Source organism: Taudactylus pleione, unplaced genomic scaffold, assembly GCF_031769625.1.
Source record: "Taudactylus pleione unplaced genomic scaffold, aTauple2 ptg000209l, whole genome shotgun sequence".
In the NCBI taxonomy this organism is placed as follows: Eukaryota; Metazoa; Chordata; class Amphibia; order Anura; family Myobatrachidae; genus Taudactylus; species Taudactylus pleione.
Window position 1 is genome coordinate 2,891,463 of NW_028284611.1, and position 18,219 is coordinate 2,909,681.

The 18,219-nt window shown below is 38.9% G+C and overlaps 1 pseudogene across 1 annotated transcript in view; it reads right to left on the bottom strand.

Annotated features, from left to right (window-relative positions):
- The window catches only part of LOC148517817 (RING finger protein 112-like), a 199,526-nt pseudogene that overhangs the window by 172,241 nt on the left and 9,066 nt on the right, over positions 1-18,219 (bottom strand). Inside the window, exon 3 of the transcript XR_015879254.1 lies at positions 13,611-13,748. The product of XR_015879254.1 is annotated as an RING finger protein 112-like (transcript). The remainder of the gene's footprint in view (positions 1-13,610; positions 13,749-18,219) is intronic.

Consider the following 18,219-nt stretch of genomic DNA (forward strand, 5'->3'; position numbering starts at 1 on the left):
GGCCATAAGAGAGGTTCCCCAATCCTCCACTGGATTTTCACCTTTTGATTTGTTGTATGGGAGACACCCAAGGGGGTTACTAGACATTGCCAAAAAGACATGGGAGGGGCAGTCCAGTCTGTATAAAACCATCATTGAGCATGTTTCCCAAATGCAAGAAAGAATTGCTGCTGTGGTGCTGATAGTGAGAGAGCACTTGGAACAGGCCCAACTGGCACAGCAGAGGGTGGACAACTGCAATGCTTGGTTACGCATCTTTGCTCCTGGGGACAGAGTGTTGGTGTTGGTTTCCACAGTAGAAAATAAACTTTTGGCGAAGTGGCAAGGACCCTTTGAAATTCTAGAAAAAGTGGGGGAGGTTAATCATAAAGTTTACCAGTCTGGGAAAAGGAAGCCAGAACAGATATACCATGTAAATCTTATAAAACCCTGGAACGATAGAGCAGCTCTGTCTGTCGTATGAGCACCTCCAGTAAACCCAGGGCCCTTAGTTCCCGAAGTGACAGTAGCTAAAACCTTGTCGGCAGGAAGTTAAGGAATTTCTTATCAGAAATAGGGTGCTGTTTTCAGATATATCGGGCAAAACCACAGTCATTAAACATGACATAATCACTGACCCAGGGGTTAAGAGTAACCTAAAGCCCTATAGGTTACCAGAAGCAAAAAGAGAATCAGTATCTAAAGAAATGTAAAAATTTTAGAATTGGGTGTAATTGAAGAGTCGTGAGTGGTCAAGTCCCATTGTGCTTATTCCAAAGCCTGATGGGAGTGTGCGTTTCTGCAATGACTTCCGGAATTTGAACAATGTGTCAAAGTTCGATGCCTACCTAATGCCTAGGGTGGATGAACTAATTGAAAGTCTAGGGACAGCCAGATATTTAACCACTCTTGACTTAACCAAAGGGTATTGGCAAGTGACGTTAACTGAGAATGCTAAAGAAAAGACAGCTTTTTCTGCACCAGAAGGGTTTTTCCAATACAAGATGTTGCCCTTTGGGTTACATGGGGCACCGGCTACCTTTCAAAGGATGATGGACAGAATTCTAAGGCCCCATAGACAGTATGCTGCTGCCTATCTAGATGATGTAGTCATTCATAGTCCTGATTGGCAGTCTCACTTGCCCAGAGTACAAGCAGTGTTGGACTCCATCTATAAGGCAGGATTGACAGCCAACCCCCAAAAATTTTGCCCTAGGATCGAAGAAGTAAACTATCTTGGATACACCATTGGCAGAGGTTTGATAAAGCCACAGCTTAAAAAAATTGAGGCAATATAAAACTGGCCATGACCCCTAAATAAGAAGCAGGTGAGAGCCTTCTTAGGGATTACTGGGTATTACAGGAGATTTATACCCAATTTTGCCACCATTGCTGTCCCACTGACTGACCTTACCAAAGGCACAAAGAAAGTCATGGTTAAATGGAGTCTTGAAGCAGAGAAGGCTTTTCAGGAGTTAAAATTTGCATTGTGTATTCAACCAGTTCTGATGACCCCTGATTTTGACAGGAAGTTTGTTGTACAAACTGATGCATCAGATGTAGGCATAGGAGCGATCCTGTCCCAGAGCAAAGAAGCTGAAGAACACCCTATTTTTTACATAAGCAGGAAATTGAATGTACATGAGAGAAACTATGCTATGGTCGAGAAAGAAGCATTGGCCATAAAGTGGGCATTAAAAACTCTCAGGTACTACTTGATGGGAAGGAAGTTCAGGCTGATCACTGGCCATGCCCCTTTGAAATGGATGTCAGAGAACAAAGAGAGCAATGGGAGATTAACAGGGTGGTTCTTGGCACTGCAAAACTTTAAGTTTACAGTCAAACACAGGCCAGGAAGCCAGCTGGTCAATGCAGATGCTTTGTCACGTGTTTATTGTTTGGGGGTTGCAGTTGTTCCACCCCACAGCAGGAAGTGCACTGACTGCAGCAGTGCAAAACAAGGCAGCTGCCAGCCTGCCATGATCACAGGAATCCCAGGGGGAGTGGTCAGCAGACTGCCTGATGGAATGACATAGATCCCTTTCCATTTGTGTACGATGACTGCTGATGCCAACCTGAGGAAAGTGAGCATCTGGCCAGCAGAAGAGAGGTCAGGGTACACAGCATGAGCACCTTACATCCACCAGAAAAGCTGTTCCTCTTCCCATGGCACAGAAAGTGCTGTGGCCGCATAGTGGCTTCCAGTATGCCCTTCCCCACCCCACCCGGTTAGTGCAGAGGCCAGTGAAAATTGGAACAGGATTTTTTCTTTTTAATCTGAACGTACCAGTGGCATTTGACAGGCTGGACCCCTGGGACCACCGGGCCCTAGGCGGCTGCCTGTACTGCCTTGTGTGAAATCCGCCCCTGGGCACAGTAGGCTGATACAACCCACTCTATTTTGTCCACACGCACATAAGTTGATAGCTGTATTGAAGATTCTGAAACAACTGCTAAGGATGCCAAAGGCATTTTCCACAATATGCTGTTCCCTAGAAAATTGATAATTATAATCCTCCTTTCCATTGTTAAACCCATTTGTGGAAATGGCTTCATAACATGCTCATGCAGTGCAAAAGCATCATTAGTTACAAAGACAAAATTGAGGCCATATTTGCCTTGCAAAACCAGGGCATCTTCTGAAACCTCACATGCAACATCTTCTCATTTTAAGTCTAAATGTGTCACCTTTAAAACAGCAAGTCAGTTCATCAAAACAAAACTAAGGCTGAAGAACAAACTGTGTGTTTATAAACTTCACAAATCACTTAGGAGAGTCTATGGGGAATATTTACTAAAGTGTGGGTTTTTGGAAGTGAAGTTGTTGTACATTGAATTTAAATATCAGAGAACAGGGAGTAGGGTAATGGGTTGCACCAAGACTTGAATAAATGCAAAACTACCCTGCTTATTAAGGATAAATATCTCCATATTATGTTATATGCAGCGGTGCCACTTAGGGATGTTTAAACATCACACTCACAAACAAGAAAAGAATCCCCTTACAAGTGCACAATGTTTGACCGTAATCAACATAAAATATAACTTTTATTACCAGCCATTAATAACCACATGAGTGGCAAAGTTTAAACACAACAAAATATGAAAAAGAAAAACATTTTTTTTTAAATAAAAAATGTTTAAAATACCAATTGGTGCTCAGTCACTTGTGTCGCTAATATATACTATATGGTATGCTGAATGTATATGAGCTACTTATAAGGATCTAATAATACCATATAATTGTAGATTAGCAGTGTATTCTGATATCCTAGTAAATGCCTATGCTGTTGTAATTAATTCATGTAGGTATCCAAAATTATCAGTGTCCCTTGATATCTCATCAGGGGTTAATGAATAAATAAATCGACATGTTATCATGTATGCACGTAATTTGTGCAATTCCTCTGTGTTTGCACCATGCACGTACACACCCTATTCCAAACGAGTTATAATATAGGGTATTAATATTACTCCACCCTGCTAATAAAACATCTGACAGTAACAGAGCCCTACAGTATTTTTCCAATCTGCTTGAAATTCCAAACAAACAATAGATGTGCTTTTAGCAACTCAAAAAACAGGCATCAGGTTTTTAATAATCACCTACCAGTATTACAACATACATCTAAATATCAAATATACCTTTTATTTCCACAAAGAATATGCTACAACACAAGTATATTAGTGTAGCTTATGCAGTGTGGATGGCTTTCAGCTGGAGCCCGCATTGACTCTGCAGCATCGTGCGGCTTACAGCTCCGCTCGTGGCAGTCACTTATTGTACATAAAGCGGGACACAGAATGTAGACTGCTATACTTCCTTAATCATAACACATTTCAGCAGCGTGACTGACACATAGGACTGGCACAGCAAACGCCAGACGCGCGTTTTTGCAGTGCTTTCTCAAAGGGCAGACCAGAACAGCTACCATGACACACCTTAAATACTAGTGTCCGCCTATCAATCTCTTAATATGGCTTGATTGACATATTGGGTAACCAATTAAAGCAGAGGAGTGTATTTCAGGACCTAAATACAATGTATCTATTTAGAAAAAATACTGATACATAGCTAATATACCACATTAGCACAGTATAAAAATTAAATCCTCCATAATCTGCATAACCATATTACATCCATATTCTGTATCTATTATATTATGACAAATAATAAATAAAAATGATTACTAAAGCCAAAAAATAATAGAATAAGAAAAAGTATAATTGAATTACAATATTTGAAATATAATTGGAGAAGTGTATATACTTTATTTAGTGTATAGTATTACTCCTATATATGTATATTATACATTCCCATATACAAACAAATTAATATAATAACTCAATCATTAATTACAAACAATATTTATAAAAACTATTTTGTTTAAATTGCATTTATAATCAAAAATATTAAATTAATAAGTGATATCTTATTACCCCTCAAACACTCTACTAATTCATACTCTTGTGACCATATAATTATGTGCTTATATATTGCCGAAATCATATTGTCTTTACGTGAAAGACTATAATATACTCTTAAATATAATTAGTAAAAAAAATATTGCGCCTATGTGAATACCAATAATGTGAAGTGCATTATATAATCTCAATAATATCCTAATAGTTAATGCTCTGTGTAAATAGTGTTATAATATAAATACATAAATATAACAATATTAAAAAAAAATAAAGTATAATAAAAATAAATACGTCTTTCAAATATTGTGATTACATTAAAAAAAAGAAAAAAAAATCTGTAACTAATACCTACTACACTAAGTGTTAAATTAAAAATTATGTGATTAATTATATCAAGCTATCACCTATTCAAATCATATTATAAACATGGCTTCTCCAATCATGAAGCTTATGCCATACTAGATTTAACAAAAACATGGAATAGCTAATATTTTCATTCATGCCTTTATGATATTTACTATCCACTATTATAATATAAATACATAAATATAACAATATTAAAAAAAAATAAAGTATAATAAAAATAAATACGTCTTTCAAATATTGTGATTACATTAAAAAAAAGAAAAAAAAATCTGTAACTAATACCTACTACACTAAGTGTTAAATTAAAAATTATGTGATTAATTATGTCAAGCTATCACCTATTCAAATCATATTATAAACATGGCTTCTCCAATCATGAAGCTTATGCCATACTAGATTTAACAAAAACATGGAATAGCTAATATTTTCATTCATGCATTTATGATATTTACTATCCATAAGGAAGATCCATTTGGCTTCTCTATGTAACAGTTCCCGTACTATATTCATTCCTCTGAGGCTGAGTTCTACTTTTTCTATACCAAATGCTTTTAATCCTCCACTCTCTCCTCCATGATGTCGTAGGAAATGTTTTGCTACACTTGTGAGGGTTTTCATTCTCTCCACATCTCTCCTGGCATTTTTGATATTGTAAACATGATCTAACACCCTCGTCTTAAGTTGTTGTTTCGTCATTCCTACGTACAGTTTCTGACATGGCAGATGAGACAATATATTACTACATATGTGGAACAGTTGAAAAAGTCTCTAATTTGCCATGACTTACCATACTTATCCTTGACATGTTCTTTCTTGATAATATGAGGACAAGCACTACAGTGTCCACATTTGTATGTATCTTAAATTTGAACTGTATTGTTTGTCTTCTGCTGTCTCAAAAAGTGACTGTGTGACAAGTGGTTCCTCAAATTTCTTGATCTTATCCATCTTACTTGTATCTGATCTTCTATATGTTGGGATAGATCTTCATCCATTTTCAATACATGCCAATGTTTCTGTAAGGCCTCTCTGACCTCTTTCCACTGATTACAAAATGTCCCAATAAATCTAATGGGCTGAGATTCATTAGGTTTATTATTTTTCTTGGGAAAAATGAGATGATCTCTATTCGTCATCTTAGCCTCATGATGAGCCTTTTTTATCATGGTGTTAATATATCCTCTCACCTTGATTTTCCCACCCAATTCTTTGGCTCTCTTGTCAAATGTTCTCTCCTCAGAACAGTTCTGTCTCATTCTTAAATACTCTACACTTCCCTGCCACTAAGAGAAATATACCCAATGGGGGGTATTTAAGAATGAGATGGTACTGTACTGATACTGTATGGAAATGTACATCTCCTGGTGCATTATGTGTCCGAGTTGCATTGTCCAATGCAGCATCAGTTACTCTGTGGAACATCAGCTGACTAAGGTGACCCATGAGAGGAAGAAGCCAGGAAATCTCTGTCAGCCAACGAAGATCCTGGCTTCTTCCTTCCACTCCAATGGAAGTGGAATGGAAGTATGGAAGTGACACACTTCCATTTTGGGAAAAGGAGGGCATCGCTGCCCTCTCCCTGACTACTAACTGCAGCAGACTGTCAATCACTGACATTCCGCTGCCAGTCTCCATGCAGGATTGCAGACCTGTTCTGCACATGTGCAGAACTGGTCATGTGCCTGTGCAGATTCCCGATCATTGGGAATCTGCATTCAGCAGTGCACTAGCGTGCACTGCCAAATAAGGCCCTAAGTGTGTTTGTTGGTGGGTGCCATGTGTGAGCCTGATCTTTCCAATACTGTACTCGAAGAGGGGCCTCCTTCCACAAATTGTGCATCCTCTTCAAATGTGGGGATGAGCAGCACAAGAGAACATGCTGACAGAGAAATCGACGATGCTTCTGTGGAAGTGCACCAGGATGACGAGGATATTTGTGTAGCTAATGCTAATAAGGATGTTCATGATGAGAATGTTGATGATAAGATTGTTTTTGATGAGGATTTTGTTGGTGTAATTCAGTCACAAGTGGAAGAAACAGTTGTTGCCCAGGATAAGGAAAAGCCCATTGTCATGCCTGGGCAAAAAAAAAATCACTTCTTGTGTGGAATAATTTCTACCCAAATCCGTACAACAATTGTCAATCCACCTATACCCTTTCTAAAGCCAGTGTAAGTAGGGGTTGGAACCTCCATCCTGTTACATCATCTGCAGCACATCCATCAAAAGTATTTGCAAAATTCATAAACTTTGGCTAAAAAAATAACAAAGAGCAGTCCAGCGCCAGCTATCTCCTTTCTCTATGCTAAATACAAGCACCTGGCATCTTCACCACCAACAATATTCTCAATTATGATCAGAAGTAGTCCTGCATCCAATTTGATGCTAAGTTATTCCTTCCCTATCCAGGTATCCTCAGAAGAATACTTGAGTGCAGGGGCATATCTATAATGGGTGCAGGGTGTGTGGGGCACATGGGCCTCTAGGTCTAGGGGGGCCCCGCCCTGCACACCCTGCACCCATACCATTAATTACCTCTCCGGAGTCCCACATCGGTGCGGGGGTCTGGCACTGTAAAAACTACTGGAAAATGGCTGCTGTGGCCATTTTCCCTTCATTTGCGCATGTGCAGTACAGGGAAAATGGCTGCCGTGGCCATTTTACCAGTGACCTGCGCAATCTCTATAGACTCTGGGCCCATTCTAGTGCCCAGAGTCTATAATTCTGGCGTTGGTCGCACACAGCTCAGTGCACTGCCAGACGCTGGGAGTGGATCTTCATCCCAGAAGGGGATAAGGAATGCAATGGGGAGCATTCCTTAGCAATGAGGAGCAAGTATAACAGTAGTCACCCAGTTGCACAGAGGATCACTGACGCCATAACATCTATGCTAGTATTAGATTTGCATCCAATTTCCACCATTAGTGCAGTGGGTTTTAGACAGTTAATTGAGGTCCTGTGCCTCCACTACCAAATCCCATCTAGATTATACTTCACTAGAAAAGCCTTTACAGGGACGTTAATAAAAAGTTCATTAGTGTCCCCCAAAATGCTGTAATATACACTGTCCACTTAACCACACATATGAGGATTAGTGGAATATGCCAAACACAAGATTACATGACTGTAACAGCCCACTGGTTGGGTGTATTGCCTTCAGCAGCACCAACAGCAGCAACATCATCTAAGAAACAGCAGCTCATTCAGAGACAGGTTACTGTTTGTATCAACAGTTTCATTAAGTGAAATGACACTGACAACATCTTAGAAAAACTCAGGGAAGTCATTGTAAAATATCTTACCCACTTGGACTCTCCTCGGGATTTGTAATATTGTGATATTGTGAGAGCGTTACAGCTGGCTGGATTCTAACATTTCCCATGTTTTGCTAACATAATCAACTGGTGCATTTTTTTTAAATGACAGGGCCATGCAGGAGCTGCTCTCCTTGGCATGCAAAATGTCTACACATTTTCACCATTTAGCAGGTGCATGAAGAAGATTGCAGCACCTGCAAGAAATGTTGGATTTGCCCTGTCACCAGCTGAAGCAAGAGGTAGTTACAAGGTGGTCACTATTATAATGATGGCATCCAGAAAGGCATGTCAGACAGTCTGGAAGGAAAAGCAGGGAAAAAAAGGCATTTTGGAGGCCCTTGCACAAACTGGTTTTGCTTTACTTGAGCTGCCCACCTTCCAGTGTGTACTCAGAAAGATTTTTCAGCACAGCCGGGAACTTTGTCAGTGATCGGTGTAGGAGGCTACTTCTTTAAAATGTGGAAAAGATGATGTTCATCAAAATTAACTACAAATTCCATGAGGAAGACCTTTACCACCAATTACGTCCAAAAATTACAGAGTCACCTGAGGCAGTAATGGTGGATTCCAGCATAGACAAATTAATATTGTGTGAAGATGATGTACACACTGATGAGGGTGAGGAATCAGATGATGATGGCTACAACATCTTGCCTCTGTAAAGTCAGTTTGTGCATGGAGAGATCATTGCCAGCAATGTCAGCTGCCCATTGGTAGCTTGTTTTGTGGGGACCCAAACAAACCAATCATTTCAGCCACAATTGGCAGTCCCTGTCACTGAAGTGAAGTTAAACTGTGCATGTCCTGTTTACTATATACAACATAAGGGTGGGGAGAAGGGCCCAAAGTCAGTTTCTCAGCGCTGTTCACATTCCTTTTTCTTTCTGTGTACAATTTATACCAGGAGGCTGACATCCTCCATTTGAACCAGCTGCTTAATGGCAGCACCGTATTAATATTTTTTCCTTTTATAAACATTCAAGAATTAAAATGGGCATGTAAAACACCGGCATTACTCCAGTTGATGGGAGGGCCCAAGGAAAATTTCACCTTTCACCTCTTTTCTCTGCATTATTATTATTATTATTATTATTATTATTATTATTTACTTATATGGTGCCACAAGTGTTCCACAGCACCTTACAAAGAACATAAACAAATATGTAACCAGTGACTTACAATACAAAGCAGGACATGGACATGTATAATAAACATTGTTACATTAGCGACCTTTACACCCACATAAGCAGCCAAGTGTCAGTTGCCCTAGTGGGGAGTAAGAAATAAATTAAATTACAGTATGGAGAAGCACAAGAGGGTAGAGGGCCCTGCTCAAAAGAGCTTACATTCTTTAAGGGAGGGGCATTATGCACTGTTTGGGGCATTGCGGACTGTCTTTTTGTGTAGATGACAAACATTATTGTTTATTAAACTGCCATCCTGTCTGCCACTGCAGTGCCATTCTCTTTCCTAGATGTGCCATATTGGTAAATGAACTGCCACAGCTGCTGAAGTCTTCTACATGTGGTTGCTGAATGCCAAAAATGTCCAGAATTTTTTATGGCCACATAAAGCATTTCCTGCATGCCTGGGGCAAGGACAGATATGAATGAGTCACATTTCTTTGTAAGTGACTCCCCTCCTCCTTTCCTCATAAATTTATTTCAGAATCCAAAACTTAAATTAAATTTACAATGAATCAACCCTTCTCTTTCCTGCCTTCAACTACATACATATTCCAACTCCCTCAGTCCTCAGTCTTCCCTACTTTTTAAATGCTTTGGCGAATGGAAGAACAGCAACAAGCTATCCAAACCTACAATACAAGCCATGACAAAGGGAGTGGAGGAAAATGCACCATAGTCCAGCACATCAGAGAATACTATCCATTTTATGCAAGCTAATAAAACCATTTGAAGTAGAAACTAATGAAAGGAGTTCAGACACTGCCAGTTTGAGTCAGGTGATTCCCTTAATACTATTACTGCACAAACAACTACAGAAACCAAAGGAGGAGATGAAACAGAGTGATTCCACTAAGAATGTAAGACTAGTAGATCAAGTTCTTTATAAACTTTCCAGGACCAAAGGGTTGTCAAGATCTTGCAATTACAACATTTTGGCAACCATGCTTGATCCTAGGCTTAAGTTGTACATAATGTCTTTCTTTCCAATTGACACAGATCTTAAGAAATGCAAAGTGCTACATGCCAGCTCAAATGATACATGACAAAACAATGTCACCTGCTTTAGTTTCTCCTGCATATGCTGCTGCCAGCAAAAAAAAAACCTTTTCCAGGAGACCCTCTGGGGGTGTGGTTGATGAGTGAATTCAGTGCACCAAGCCAAAACAATTTTGACATCTGTTTATGCTTAAAATAATTGCCCACAATTATTTACTTCTCTACTGTGATTCAATCTGATACACTAAGCATCAATAAAATGGTGTCTTATTATTTGAATGGCAGTGTAAAAATTAGCATGTCACACTGTCCTTTTGATTTCTGGTGGGAAATAAAGGCAATTTGGAGCCCTTTGCACAAACTAGCTTTGGTGTACTTAAGCTGCTCACTCTCCAATGTGTACTCAGAAAGAGTGTTTAGCACAGCTGGGAACCTTGTGAGCGATCGGCATAGGAGGCTGCTACTTCCAAATGTGGAAAAACTCATGTTCATAAAATGAAACAGAAATTATATGAAGGAGACATTTACCACCAAATAAAACTAAGTATAAAGTCATGTATACCAGTGGATTCCAGTGGGGATGAGCTGATATTGTGAGTTGATGATATTAACACTGATAAGGGTGAAGAGGATGGGGATGATATAGACATTTTCCAGTGTAGAGATGATTAACAATGCTATTAGCTGCCTTAAGCTCATTGGTAGCTTGTTTTGTCGTGGTCCAAATAAACCATGTACTTCAGCCACAAAAGTGGCAATTCCTTTCACTGAACTGCTTGGTTTGTTAAACTGAGCTTGTCCTTTTTTAATACAAAACATAAGGGTGGGTGGTAGAGCCAATGGACAAATTCATCATGCACCACTTTTTATGATGGACTTTCCAAAGATTGAGTGTGTTTGACAGTGTATATCACTGTAATTTACAGTGTTGTTTTTTTTTGGATGATTTTTTTTAAATAGTGTTCTGCATTTCCCTGATTTGTTTTTTTAGTTACAGTATAATAATAACAACACTGTAATCAATGTTTTACTTGGCTTCAACTAAATACTCAACCTCTATTTACCTGTGCTGACCTCTGGATTCTGATCTAGTTCTTTATTAATAAAAATATTCTATAGCATCATATAGTTTATATTAAACTGCCATCCTGTCTGCCACTACAGTGACACTCTGTTTTCTAGATGTATTCTTTTTTTAAACTGCTATGTGTTGTGCTGATGATCTGTCACAGCTAGCTCACTGAATAGTTAACAGTGGCGAAATACAGAGTGATTACAGAAACAGGTTTTCTACACTCTTCCAAAAAGATAAATGCAAAGGTTTAAACATGAACAATTGGTCATGAATTTCAGAGTTAGTAAATGGATGGTCTAATAAATTATCAATGTGTACACAATTTGCAAGTTACTTCATAGAAAATTACATTAGCTATAATTTTCAGGTCACTCATTTTAGATGCTAACAATTCTAATAATACTGATTTAATATCCACAGACATTTAATGTGCCATGTTTGAATTTGAACTGCCACGTGTTTGTGCCGTCCACAGCTGTTGCTTAGCTTAGTCAGCCAGCTAGCTCAGTGCAGCCTTTGGCCAATAGTGGTGAGAACAATATTGGGAGCAGTGAGGTGGGCAAAAATTACTGGAAATTAATGTTATTGAGGTTAATTATACTGTAGGAACAAAAACTGGTCCAAAAACATGATTTTAACTGTTTTATCAATTTAAAAAAAAAACCAAAACTCGACGATGAATTAGAATCAAAACACAGGGGTTCACGCCCATCTCTAATTATAACCATATTGACATACTTACCTACTTTTCAAAAAGCATTTCAGTGAGATTGTGAAAGCAGTACCTATGAGCACAGTGGTAAAGTGGGCATGTACTGCTAAATCTGAGAGGCGTGTCATACATGTGATGGGCGTGTACTGCTAAATCTGAGAGGCGTGTCATAAAATTGATTTACATCCAAATGTAACTGAGCCCCAAAGCAGTTAGTAAAATCTATATGTTGATGAAAAAACAATGATACTTTTCAGAAAATACATGTAACCATAGGGATCATTGTGCCTTATAGTCAATGCAGGGACATTATACTAATAATTCCATAAGAATGTATATATCTCTGTTGTTGTTTTTAATATAACAGCTACATAATGGGGGTAAGGTGCAATCAGGGAGATTTATAGAATCTTCAGGGAGTCAGGGAGATTCCTACTATTTCAGGGAGTCTCCCTGTCAATCAAGGAGAGTTGGAAAATAATTATATAGGTGTTTCTACAAAGCATTTTAGGTACTTGTGTACTCTATGGTCTCATTGCAGAGAGAACCCAATGAATGTTTTAAATGGTACTTGTGTACTTTATGTACACAAGTACCAAAAGTTGTCCCCACCTAAAGAAGAAGGTTGTCCCCTAGCGGGCTCGCTGTGCTCACCACGCTTTGGGCTCGGTGGCTCGCTACAAGGTTATATTCCCCATCTATGCCCACTTGGATGGTAGGGAATGACGCTGGACACTGGGTATGAAGCCGGACACTGGGAATGACACTGGACACTGGCTGATGATGTCAGGGTCCTCTCCATGAAGAGGATTTAGACATTACCATGATTGATATTACAGGTTGAGTCTACCATATCCAAATATTCCGAAATACGGAATATTCCGAAATACGGAATATTTTTAGCATGACTGAGAAAGTGAAACCTTTGATTTTTGATGGTTCAATTTACACAAACCTTGTTTAAGGCACAAAATTATTAAAAAGAAAGTATAAAATGTATATGATATATAATGAATTTCATGTATCTACATAAACTTTGCTTGAGCCACAAAATGATTGAAAGTATTGTATAAAATGACCTGCAGGCTGTGTGTATAAGGTGTATATGAATCATAAATGCATTCTGTGTTTAGATTTGGGCCCTATTCCGAAGACATTTCAATATGGTATACAATTATTCCAAAATACGGAATATTCCGATATCCAAAATTCCTCTGGTCCCAAGCATTTTGGATATGGGAGACTCAACCTGTAATAATAATGAGTGTAGGACACTTCGGTTCCCTCTGCAATGAGTCTGTAAAATACACAAGTACCATGTTTTAAAATGATATTCAAATGTTTCACACAGTAAACTCTGCAGCCAATGTTTTTTCTTTGTCTTCTTATTTGTCAAATATTGACTATAAAAGCTGGAGATTGCACCTGCCATTTATACATAAAGAATAATTATTTTATGTGTAGATCTCCTTTAATATGTGGATATAAACATTTTTATCTATGAGGCAAATCTTATTTATGAGTAAACACCTAGAACAAAGACATAATCTCACCTTTTCCCCATTCTTCTCCAAGATAAAGGGTCTGTTCCACATCCATATCCCCTTAGTAAGGCTGTCTGTCCCAGCTTTCCATTCAAACCCTGTGAGGGAATCATTAGGTTCTCCCAGGCTCTCTGGCTGCCCTCTCTCCTACAGGAGAAATACAAAAATTTATTTATTTACTTGATTTGCCATTATCAAAATTGCTGTGCATATGATGGCTCTGTATAATGGGTAATGGGACACAGCAAATGGCACAGAAATACAGGAAAATGAGGCAAATTGTAATTTAAACAATGAAGGCCTAAAAGCATAATTTGGGATAATGTAAAGGTGAAACTGACTATTTCCCTATAGAGTGTAAGCTTGCGAGCAGGGCCTTCCTACCTATATACAGTATCTGTCTGTTATTACCCAGTTTTGTTCTATTTGTTTCCAATTGTAAAGCACAACAGAATATGCTGCACTATATAAGAAACTATTAATAAATAAACTGATTAGAAAGCGGCGCAACAAAGCAGCCTAGAGTTATAAAAAACAAGGTCATCATTAGGACCAAATTCTGCAATTTTTATACAGCAAAAGTGGGTAATAACAACTCCAACTTTACCCACTTTTGCTGTACTAAAATTATAATTGCCTACTTCCTCAGAACGGCCAGGAGGTTCTCGAAAACCGCGTGACGCTCCTGACCACCCGAAAAAGTGGGCAAGTCTCCAATTGTGGGCTGTCTGGTGTTAGGGGCGGTATGTACTAAAACGGTTCTGCACGATAACACAGGCTTAATGAAACTATCTGTCTGATCCAATAACATTGCGCACGTATTAATAAAGTTTTTTTTGAAAAATTGCTACTTCTTCCGCATTTTAAAAGTCTCAAGATAATATCAGGCCGAAGTCTTTTTCCATTGCTGACTGTGGGAGACATATTCTTCCCATTGTATAATCGTCTATCACAATCCAAACCATGACAGTTTTCCTCGGAATTTATAGATGGCGATTGTAGTGCGGTTTGTATTGTTTAATATAATTTTAAGCATAAAATTTACTGTGCATTGAAGGTAATTAATTATTAAAGTCTTATAGTAATGTATAAAATGTAATGTACAGTCTTATTTAAAAAATTAAAAAAAAATTTCTATGGAATATATAAATAGCATATACATATATATTTCCTTATTCATTTTGACAAACACATATACATAGTTACTAGTTACTGAAAACAGTTAAATTGAAAAAAAAAATATATATATATATATATATATATATATATATACATGTGTGTGTGTGTTTATTTCTGCCTATATCTATATATATTGTGACAAAAAGGACTAGTCCATGGCTCTCACAATTGCTTTTAGTTTATTTGATTAATTTTTTTAATTAAACATTTTATGATCACATTTTCTCATTCCCCCAATTTTAACTTGTTTAATATAACTTGTGTCAGCTGTATTCCTACTGTAGGTGCATTACAACAAGTGTACTAGGTAACTGTCTCACCTTTAAAAGCAAAGAAGCTGTGAGCTGTACACCAGATAGCATACCTTGAGTTTGCACTAATGTGATGGCTATTTCCATGTTATAATTCTGAGGACTAGAGTAGGGACTTGCAGTAAAGTGGGGTCCCGTGACGAGGGCTGCAAGCTTAAATGCATTGATCAATTCATGAACAAAACCCAACTGTTTATTACTATTATTAGTTATTATGGCTATGCCCCTTCTCCTGTGAGATCAAGCCCCCTTTCTGGGCATGTGCACTTCTGGCATGTGCTGGTGGTCTATTGGCAGCACTGGGTATAACCGACACCAGTGACACCACTGATTAGTACATTCCATCCTAGATAAGCAAATTAATGGACAAGTTGAAGGCAATAAACCAAACACCAATATCCCAACAACCATCTTTAATGCTCTGTTTCCTCACAGCCTAGAATATAATTCTACAAACATTATTATTTGGTTAGCTAGGAAATCATTTGTGGAGGAAGTTGAATGCACACTGTATGCCTCTGATGAAGTTGGGAGTAGCAAGACAATGCTTAAGGCTATGAGTTACCCATTTGAACCTGTTTGGGTCCTGCATTTGCTGATTGCCAACACAACACTGCCAATACCTTCTCCACCAATGAACTTCCTCCACAATGTATTTATTTGAAAACCCAGCATCAGTTCTGTATTTATATCTATAGCTCCCATGTTCTTGTCATGAATCTGGGTCTTAGCATTTCTGACAAGCTCAGATAAGGCCCCCATACATCAGAGATGGATTGCAGCAATCGATTGTGTATAAAAATCTGCAATGTATGGGATTCACAGATCGCAGATTGCAACCAAAAAGTGATTGGAATTGTTTAATCAGATTGTCCAACATGTTGGATTTCACAGATGGATTGGGGCTGTAGATTGCTAGTGTATGGACATGATCAGCAGATTTGCAGACCATTTCTAGCAAAATGATGGAGCCTTTCAAGATTGCCAGATCTGTGTTTGCTGCAATCGATCTGCAAATCACTGAAAAAGATCTGTAGTGTATGGGCGCAGATTGCTCGATTGGGAAATCCTAAGATTGGGCAATAAATCTTCAAATTGTTCAATTGTGGTTTTCAGATAGCTGATGTATGGGGGCCTATAGTCATTCATTGCTGTCTCCAGGCCTCTACAGAAATATTCCATTGCAATAACCTGATGCACCTGTGCAACTCAGCAGTGCTCACCTGATCCTCTACTCCAATGGGGATGGACTGTATGCTATTTATACCTGCACCTGGATTCAGAACATTGCCTGAACCAAGTGTTTCTTTACTAGGATATAAAAAACAAATAGGTTTTAAAAGAAGCGCTCCATACTGCAGCTGTAATTTGACTTGCACCTATCAGCCAGGTGTGATTAATTAAGGTAAAAAGAAAGGTTTGTGTATCCACACAATGTCAAAAGAAAACAGTGCTGTATCTGTTTAATTTGTTCTCAGAGACAAAATCCCAACTTCAAAATGACTTCTATAATAGTCTTTTCCACAGCAAATGTCTATCTCCAAAAAGAAACTTCACCATTAATTTATAATAGAATCCAAAAAAGACGATAATGGTTCCAATAATGGTTCTTGCAAAATTTTAATGCACGAACTTCACAGATAAAAAGTCAGAAAAACATTGCGCTTTCTTCTTCTACAATAAAAAAATCACAACGTCTTTCAAAAAATAAAAAAGCACACTTTCTATATTATTTTCCACAACGTCTGCATGTATTCAGGGTGGGCTTACCAGACCTGCAGGAATCTCTCGCACATGGCACAAAGACTGCTTCTATCCCGAGGGTGTATAAGAATAAAGGAAATCCTATCAATCCTTTTAGCTGGTCTCATTCGACTCGTTCTCACCGTCTGCTGTGGGAAAGTTGCGAGCTCTGGTTTTCGGCACATGACTGTTCCTTGTGTCCAAGACAGAACTCTGCTGGGCTGGTGTTTATCAGAGACCCTGCAGGTACTGAGGCTGGAGACCCTGCAGGTACTGAGGCTGGAGACCCTGCAGGTACTGAGGCTGGAGATTGTGCAGGTACTGAGGCTGGAGACACTGCAGGTACTGAGGCTGGAGACCCTGCAGGTACTGAGGCTGGAGACCCTGCAGGTACTGAGGCTGGAGACCCTGCAGGTACTGAGGCTGGAGAGCCTGCAAGAACTGAGGCTGGAGACCTCCAGCCTCAGTTCCAGCAGGGTCTCCAGCCTCAGTTCCTGCAGTGTCTCCAGCCTCAGTACCTGCACAATCTCCAGCCTCAGTACCTGCAGGGTCTCCAGCCTCAGTATCTGCAGGGTCTCCAGCCTCAGTACCTGCAGGGTCTCCAGCCTCAGTACCTGCTGGGTCTCTGATAAACACCAGCCCAGCAGAGTTCTGTCTTGGACACAAGGAACAGCCATGTACCAAAAACCAGAGCTCGCAACTTTCCCACAGCAGACGGTGAGACGGTGAGTCGAATGAGACCAGCTAACAGGATTGATAGGATTTCCTTTATTCTTATACACCCTCGGGATAGAAGCAGTCTTTGTGCCATGTGCTTGAGATTCCTGCAGGTCTGGTAAGCCCACCCTGAATACATGCAGACGTTGTGGAAAATAATATAGAAAGTGTGCTTTTTTATTTTTTGAAAGACGTTGTGATTTTTATATTGTAGAAGAAGAAAGCGCAATTTTTTTCTGACTTTTTATCTGTGAAGTTCGTGCATTAAAATTTTGTTTTATATGGAACCATTATCGTCTTTTTTGGATTCTATTATGAATTTATGGTGAAGTTTCTTTTTGGAGATAGACATTTGCTGTGGAAAAGACTATTATAGAAGTCATTTTGAAGTTGGGATTTTGTCTCTGAGAACAAATTAAACAGATACAGCGCTGTTTTCTTTTGACATTATGTGGTTACACAAACCTTTCTTTTCTTCTTTACTAGGATAGTCCTAGGCTCCAGGATTCATTCCTTGTGTGCTGATATCGTGTCTTCTTTAACTTCCATTACTACCTAATGGAAGACTTGCTGGCTACCATTCTCAGCTCTATCAGCTAATAATGCAGATGCCACGCTGCATACAGACTTATCCATTTACTGTTGTTACCTGCATTCTATTTGCTGAT